This window comes from Lycium barbarum, chromosome 12, assembly GCF_019175385.1.
Source record: "Lycium barbarum isolate Lr01 chromosome 12, ASM1917538v2, whole genome shotgun sequence".
NCBI classification, from domain to species: Eukaryota; Viridiplantae; Streptophyta; class Magnoliopsida; order Solanales; family Solanaceae; genus Lycium; species Lycium barbarum.
Window position 1 is genome coordinate 62,920,276 of NC_083348.1, and position 9,288 is coordinate 62,929,563.

Consider the following 9,288-nt stretch of genomic DNA (forward strand, 5'->3'; position numbering starts at 1 on the left):
TGGTAGATACACTGAGCATGGACAAGCCCAAGGTCCGTTTGCAAATTTTTTTCAAGAAAATGGGATTGTTGCCCAATACACTATGCCTGGTTCTCCAGATCAAAATGGTGTGGCAGAAAGAAGAAACCGAACATTATTAGACATGGTGCATGGCATGTTAAGTAGCTCTAAGCTACCTAAGTCATCGTGGATTGATGCTCTTAAGATGGTAGTGTATATATTAAATCGAGTTCCAACTAAAGCTGTCCCAAAGACACCTTTTGAATTGTTCAAAGGTTGGAAACCGAGTTTGACACATATACACGTATGGGGATGCCCGTCTGAAGTTAGAATCGACAACCCACAAGAAAAGAAACCGGATCCTAGGACCATTAGTGGATATTTCATTGGATATGCCGAAAGGTCTAAAGGATACAGATTCTACTGTCCATCTAACAACACTAGGATTGTGGAATCAAGAAAAGCAAAATTTCTTGAGAATGACTTGATTAGTGGGAGTGATCACTTTCAGAATACAAATTCTGTAAGAGATCAACCTTCTACTTCAAGAGAAAGATTAGTTATCATTCATGACACCCCTCAAGTACTACCGGGTGTTGAGCAAATAATCAATGAGATTCCACAAGCTGCTGAAAATATTCCAGTAGATCAAGTTGTTCAAGAAATTCCAAAAATTATTGAACAACATGTTCCTCAGGAAAATGTTGACACAACATTAAGGAGATCTACTAGAGAAAGAAAATCAGCAATTCCTAGTGATTATGTTGTGTATCTGCAAGAATCTAACATTGGAGTTGAAAATGATCCTGAGTCTTTTTCACAAGCAATGAGTTGTAAAGAGTCAGAATTTCGGTACAATGCCATGAAAGAATAGATAAATTCCATGAAAAGTAACGAAGTTTGGGATCTTCTCGAGTTGCCTAATGGAGTAAAAGCCATTGGATGCAAAGAAAGTCTTAAGATATCTTCAAGGGACAAAAGACTACATGCTTATGTACAAACGATCAGATGATTGGGAAGTCATTGGCTACTAGGATTCAGACTTTGCTGGCTGTGTTGATTCACGCAAATCAACTTTGGGATATATTTTTATGTTAGACGGTGGAGCTATATCTTGGAGGAGTGCCAAAAAGACTCTGAATACTACTTCCACTATGGAGGCTGAGTTCACTTCTTGTTTTGAGGCTACCTCACATGGTGTATGGTTGAAGAATTACATTTCTGGGCTTAGAATTGTCGACTCTATATCTAAGCCATTAAGGTTATATTGTGACAATTCATCTGCTATCTTTATGGCTAAGAATAACAAAAGTAGTAGTCGAAGCAAGCATATCGACATCAAGTATCTGGCCATAAGAGAACGTGTTAAAGATAAGAAAGTGGTCATTCAACACGTTAGCACTAAACTGACGTTAGTTGATCCTTTAACTTAAGGCTTGCCACCGCATAAATTTAAGGATCATGTAGTCACAATGGGACTTAGTTCCCCTATGTAAAATATCATTGTAACAATGAATATTGTTGAAACTCTATTTTATATGATATTTCTCGTATTTATTACTATGTGCACATTCAGTTTGCTTTGAGAAATATCGCTAAAGTATGGACCTAGAATAAACATTGAGTTTGTTCATTAAGAAACTTGGGCAAACATTTGAGAAGGCTTAATGCAATGTGATACATGGAAGGTACTACTCACTCCTAGAGGAACTATCGCCATGATTCATGTATTATTGTTCTATGTAAGTATTATGACAATGGGCATTATGTATACGGACTAAGTGGGAGAATGTTAGTTGAAAGTTTAAAACTTTAACTTTGTCATGTCCCGTATACGAAAGAGATAAACTCCCAACTTTTTCCCATATCTGGTAACTGTCCATAACTTAGTAAACTGATGTCCACTAGGGTAACCTCTCAATAACTGCTCTTGATGGACGAGCAGTATAAAAGGAAAATATGGGTTGGGTCCCTAAGCACAGAAAAATCTTCTCTTAATTACTACACCATCTAGTGAGATATTCCAAGTGCCTAGAAGACTCACCCGAGTTGAAAACCGTCACTGGAAACGCCAACAACGATTCTGAAACAATGGTCGGAGGTATGCTATCTATTTTTCCGCTGCGCTTTTGCTCTGCAGATGATTTACATGCTTTGAATCATGTAAATATCTTACATACCAGCCTCAACCATGATGTTCCACACCAATTCCTTAAATTCCTTAGCAGATTTAGAAAATGGGTCAGTCAAATCTTTAGAGAAAATGGTGTTGGACAACAAATTCAGCGAAGTCCTAAAAGCTGCTTTGCGAATATCGACTGGTTCATCATTTTTGCTACTCTTGTGACAATAATCAATCAGCTCCTGAATCTTTTTTGTCCTGAAATGCTCATTAGCATCAAGCTTGTTACCTGAGAATAGAGGTGACAAAATCAATCTATTTTATAACAACAAGCTTTTATAACCACACAATTTATATAACACGTTCAAAATCATTAGTTTCAAAAGTCGTATAGCTACACAAATATTATGACATATTTAAAAGTATAATTTTTTCAAAAGTCCTTTCTTTCTTAAATCCCATGCTTAGTCAAACTACATTACATAAATTGTAACGAAATGACTACTAACTAAAGAAAATCAAATTAATTTTCACATTTTATGCAGAAAACAAAAAATAAAAAAAATAAAAAAGGAAGGTTGGGTCATATGGGACAAATTGAGTTTATTATCTATTATTTGATCAATCTTAATCCAACTCGTTTGCCCCAGGCAAACTTTGAGTTGGTTCATGACCAGTCTTCTGAGAAGATGTGAAAGTTCATAATCTTGCGAAGTGTTCTCCAGTGAGAATTGGCAGGTAGAAAAATTATAGAGTAATCAGAGCGATTGCGGGTACGGAGTGAGTCAGGAACAAACCTCCTGGAAAGGGCTAAATCTTGCTTTTGCATGACTTGTCTTGCCAACACTGATGAGAAAATGAATACTGTGTTTATTTGGCCTAATTTGACATTCATAATTGGGACATGAATATTTGCAAGTTGGCAAAGTGATATGTGGGGTTTGTCACCAAGCAAGTGAAGATTTCCGATGATTGGCAAAGGGAATGGACCTGGTGCAAGTTTCTTGTTGCTTTTGGATTTTCTAAGTGACATGAATCTGTGGATAACAAAATTATATTGAATTTGAATTCAAGAGAAATTCGGATTATATTAAATTCAAGATATATCAGTCCAAATAAATATTATGGATTGATATAATTGGGTTAATTATTTAAGTTCAATAAATATGAATTTAATTAAACTCAATTTTTATTGGGCTAGTCCATTTAATTGGGCTACAAAATGATCCCACTTTGCCAAGCCCAAGATGTCTTCTTATCCAAAAGGCCCAAATTGGTGCCACTTGTCAAATGATGTGACACGCCAAGTCAAATGAAGGAGCCAATATGATCATGCCACGTGTCAAAATGATGCAACATACCTAGTGTACAAGTGACATGTTCCAGTCAATCAAATGTCGCCATGTCACTTCATTCTAATTGGTCAGAAGGGGTTTGTCTTTATCACAACTCTTTCATCCTACAACTATAAATAAGGGTCTCATAATTCAGAGGGGGGACCAGAAATTCGAACAAGAAGCCAGAGAGAGCTCATGGGTCAAACGCTACAAGTTTTCTACAAGTCGCAAGCATTCAAGCACTAATTTACAATTTTAAATTACCCGATGATCAAAATCGAAGCAAATCAAATAGCAAGGCGTTCAAGATCAAAGTCAACGAAGGCAAATTAAATACCAAGGCGTTCAAGATCAAATCCACTTGTTTGTCTGAGAATTATTGTTCGTGGTGGCCATCAAAGTGTTCGTGACGAACCAATTCAAGTCAAAATCAAATCCATATTCAAGACTAAGCTTCAAGCCCTTGAATTCAAATACAAGTTCAAGATCAAGACCATCAAATTTAAGATCAACCTCAAAAGCCCTTGAATTCAAGTACAAGTCAAGATCAAACCCATCAAGTTCAACATCGAGCTCAAAAGCCCTTGAATTTATTATTGAAAATAAAAATCAGTGGATTCGTTGAGATTGTAACACTCATATTCTGAAATCAAATACAACGATTGTTCACTACTAAAAAATCAGCGTTTAGTGACGGAATATTAGCGACAGACCATATTCTGTCGCTAATTAACGACGGATTAGCTATGGATTTCTCATTTTCTCGCGAGAAAAGCAACTAAAATTTTATCTCATTATATAGTAACGGATTAGCAACGAAAACCGAGTTTCTTCACTAATAATTAGCGCGAATTTTTGGCGCCTTAAATTTCACTACAGATTTAGCAACAGAAAAGGCGCGACAAATTTTATTTTTCATTAGCGACGGATTCAGCAACGAAAAATCCGTCGCTAGGCCTTTAATTTTTCTCGAAAAAAATATATATATTTGCAGCAACGGAAAAATTTATCGCAATATTAATTATTAAAAGAAATCAATATATTATTCAGCGACGGATTATAAAATCTGTCGCTAGTCCGTCGTTAAATGTAAAAAAAAAAAGATATCTCCTAGCTAGGGCACACATTATTTCATTTCAGTTCAAACACAGTAGCCAACATAGATAGAGAGAGAGAGAGTGTGTGCGAAATTGCTAACATAGAGAGAGAGAGCACAACATAGATCAAAATAATGTGAATCTAGGGTTTCTATTGTGTTTTTCTCTTCTTCTACTGCAACTTTTATCTAAAGGAAAGGTATGTTTTGATTTTTCTATGTTTTATGGACAGTTTCTTTATTATTTATCTCCTTCTTTGTGTTTTCTGACATTAAATCTAAAACGAAATTAAGATATATGTGTTTTCTTGCTTATTATCTAAAGGACAGAGTGTCTTTAAGTTTTTTTTTTTGGCTAAAATCAAAGTTGGGTGTCTTGAAAACTGTTGGGTTTATAATTTATTTGAAGGTTAAGTGTTGGGAATCTCTATTTCGGCCAAAATCTGATGAAAATGGAAATTCGACCTTTGTTTGTGCTAAATCTTGTAGGATAATATTATTTGGTGGTTAAAGTTTGTTTTAATTTGTTGCATGTCGAGAAAAAGCTTGAAGAACTCAACATTCTTTATATTCTGTGATTTGAAATCAGTGTTAGTGAACTGGGTTTCTTACTCAATTTTTTTTGTTTCAGTTTCAGTTTGTCATTTTTTTTAACTAAAAGGTGAATGATATTTTCTGTTTCACTAAGTTATTTCAGCTTGTTCTTCCATTTAGAGGTCATTCAGTTGTATTAATGATACGAAGACAGAACTTCTGGCTGCGTTGCCTTTTGCTGCTGCTGTGAGTGTTTCAATGATGCATCCTGGTTGAAATGTTACTGCATCTTTAGAAGCTGAAATAAGTGTCAGGTTGCTGATTGTTTTTTAGGCAAGCAACTGCTATAGTGGAGACATATTTTGTGCCTTACTTTGCTATTTGATGAACTGCTACTACATTTGAATGAGTTTTGTATCTGCACTTTGAGAGTTGTTTACTGTGTTTGAATGATTGCATTTACAACAAACATATGTGGTCTTTGAGATAGAAACTCCTATACTTGATTGGTGCCTACTTTTGCCAAACAAGAATTGATGCTACATTGCGAAAATCCTGAATAAAAATTGCTGCACTTTTAGTCATTTTGCTGTTGTATGTTGGGGTAAAACTGTTGCTCTTAATATATAGTTGTGCATTTGATAGAAGCTGTTACACTTGACATGATTGTTGTCTTTTAGAAGGCAAAGAAATACAACACTTGAGGATGATTCTGAATCAGGTTACTACTACCTTGAGCCCTGCTATTTTGTTGCTATGTTCTGAGCCGTCTTTGTGGCATTTTGAGCCAATTTGTGGCTTCATGCTTGGCTGCACCAGGAGAAAAGGTGTTCTTTGCTATACATAACTGCTGATGCTACTGCATCTTGAGGCATGACTGATTCTGGCATTTGTAACCCCATCCCAAGGCTGCAGCTAGGCTCTGATGGCAGCTTTGGTTCAAAGAACACACATATGCCATGCTGACTCTCACGCGTGTGTGTGATTGAGCTGCAGCTAGGCTCTGTTGGCTTAAGTCATTGCATAAAAATGAACAGGTTACTATACCTGATCAAGGATTCTGTGTTTAAACAGATACTACACTAGACAAGGTTGTTGTTTTGATAGCTGCTGAGCCTTTCTGATCGTTCTGTTGCTGTGTTATGTTGGCTGAAACTTGAGTAAGTTTGGTGTTGTTCTTGCACTGAAATGACTGCATTTTATTAAAACACAGAAGATGATATACTTTTTTTAAATGACATTTATTGAGACTGCAAAATCTGCGTAGTTCGTAGATCTCCTTCCGTCATTTTGTTATTAAAATGTTCATGTTGTATTGTGGAGAACTAGTACGATTACTTGAGATAAGACGATTACTCATGTCAAAATTCAATTATTATTGACAAAACGGTGAGAATGATTTTTGCTGAGTCTATTTAGGGCGTTTCGGCAGTTCTTGCTCTTTTTGTATTGTAGCTATGTGTGCAGGCATAGATTGACATCATGCCAAGTTTATGTTTTTGTGCTTTACTGATTCTACTTACGGAGTATAATATGCCCTTTGCTATTTGGTGATTTGTAACACTATGAAGTTGTAGTTGCAAGACTATAGCAGCCAACCGATAATTAATGATTCTAGCACTTTCTTGTTGGACAGGTGGTGTGGAGTATTATTTGCTCCCTTGGAATATGGAAACTGAAGCTTCTTTTGGTATTTGTAATTTCTTAAGGCAATTCAGCAGTTCCACTGCTGCTAGAAAAGTTGATTTTACAGACCTTACATAAGAATTGTATCTCATTTCTTGTTTACTGCATGAAAGTATATAGGAACCTTTTTGTTTGTACATATTAAAAGATAAAAAAAGTATATCATCTACTGTTGTACTATGATTTTTCTACTATAATCGATTTCAAATTGCAGTCATCCTCATAAATGGTATCCGCAAATTGCAGTCATATTTATGCATTGGAGGTGATTTTCTTTAGCATCACTGTGGTTAGTCTTTGTGTATCTTTTATTATATGGATACTTCCATATTAATGGACTAATTTTTTCGTCCTGTTTCTAATGTCCGTAAGAAGATTTTGACCTGATGAATGTTGAAGGAGTTACAAGAGGGAATGTGGCAAGCCATCTCCAGGTATATTTATATATATTTTCATATGTTTCCTTTAATCTGCTTTATATTTTTACAAATGGTATATATGTATGCTTTTGTTACTGCTCAGATATATGTATGCTCAGATATATGTATGCTTTTGTTACAAATGGGATATAAAGTTGCATTGCTGTTGATGTTCTATGTTGTTACTGGTGTGCTTTTAGTACAGTATTTTTAGCATTTTTGTACTGCTAATGCTAATGAAATGCAGTGCAAAAATGCTAGTTTTTCAGCATTTCTACACTGCGTTTTCAGCATTTCTGCACTGCGTTTCAGCATTTCTGCACAATTTTTCAGCATTTCTGCACTGCGTTTCAGCATTTCTTCACAGTTTTTCAGCATTTCTGCACTGCGTTTCAGCATTTCTGCACAATGTTTCAGCATTTCTGCACAGTTTTTCAGCATTTTTGCACTGCGTTTTCAGCATTTCTGCACTACGTTTCAGCATTTCTGCATTGCGTTTCAGCATTTCTGAAATGCAGTGCAAAAATGCTAAAAATACTGTACTAAAATGCTGAAACTTAGTATAGAAATGCTGAAAAACCTTTGCAGAAATGCAAAAAATGCAGTGCAAAAATACAAATACGCAGTGCAGAAAAAAATCACTGCTGAAGCACAACACTAAAAAAATACTGAAACGCAGTTTAGAAAACCGTGCAGAAATGCTGAAAAACTGTGCAGAAAATGCAAAAAATGCAGTGCAAAAATACTGAAACTGCAATACAGTGCAGAACAGTTGATGTTGGGCTGGAGATAAAATTGTTATACTTGAGCAAGTTCAAAGGTCAAAAACTACTAGTCTGAGGTTGTTGGAAAGAGCTGCCTCATGTTGATACTCGGATGCTTACGTTAAATATTTTTCTTATTTTGAACATGATACTACATTTATTGTTTAGGAACTCTAATTGTCTTTGTTTTCATGTTATGTTACTTGACTATGAGACAGTGTATATGATCATTTAAATCCAAGTTGTATGAAACTCTTTTTCGTTGGTCATCGTGAGACTTCAATTCCAACGAAAAATGGATAAATATCTGCTCCCTTTTCTTTGGAATTCATTTCTCTTTTTATTTGGTAGAAATTGAATGATTAGTATTCTTGATGTTTTAATTTCACTACTTATTACAGGAAAGATATCAAGAAGTATTACGGGAAAAATCACAGTCTCACTACTATTGCTAACATTGACGATGTTGATCCTTTAGTTTCTGATAATGATCGTAGTCCTTCACCCATGCATTAATTTTTTATGTTATTTGCTTTTTGTTGGAAAGAACAAAATTATGCACTAACAATACTTGATGGATGCGTGGGTTCTTTTGGTAGTTGATAGCTTGGTGTTGTCAGTGTTTTGGACTTAACGATTAGGATTCCGCTATCTATTTTGAATCTTTTTTATAAATATTATTTTATGTGAATGTCAGTTATTTTTAAGGGTATTTATTACTTTGTATTTAGTATGTTTCAACAGGTGTATTTAAAAAAAAAAATCGGAAGAAAAATATTTGTGACAGATTTACGACGGATTTTGGTCGTTGCTAGAGGGAAAACAGTAGGCTACAGATTGTCGCTAAATGCAGGCACAAATAATTCAAATATTTTGCGACGAATTAGCAACAATGGTTTTCATCGCTAATTTACTAAAACGACGAAATGAAATATGAAATTAGTCACGGAATTCTTAACAATAGCAACAAAATAATCCGTTGCTATAATATGGAACGGCTCTCATACGTCGCTACTCTGTCGCTAAGTTTGCTACGGATTTCATTTTTCCGTCGCTAATAGGTTAGCAACGCGCAAAATCGCAACAGACGACATTCCGTCGCTAATCCGTCGCAACACATGTTTAGCAACAGATATATGCTGATTAGCGACGGAATACGTCCGTCACTAAACGTTGTTTTTTTAGTAGTGGTTGCGATATTTTCCTGTCTTGATTATTATTTTCTTGACGCGAATTTTATTGTCTACAAATTCTGGCACGCCCAGTGGGACAATCTATACCTCTCATCTCTACCTTTAAAAGTTGAAGAACATCAAAATGACTCAAATTT

The 9,288-nt window shown here is 35.3% G+C and overlaps 1 long non-coding RNA gene across 1 annotated transcript; it reads left to right on the plus strand.

The window, feature by feature from the left end:
* Positions 1-4,839: 4,839 nt before the first annotated feature.
* Positions 4,840-8,655, plus strand: LOC132621252 (uncharacterized). The gene is made up of 3 exons (XR_009575472.1): positions 4,840-7,040; positions 7,151-7,209; positions 8,360-8,655. It is a non-coding gene; the product is annotated as an uncharacterized LOC132621252 (long non-coding RNA).
* The last annotated feature ends 633 nt before the right edge of the window (positions 8,656-9,288 follow it).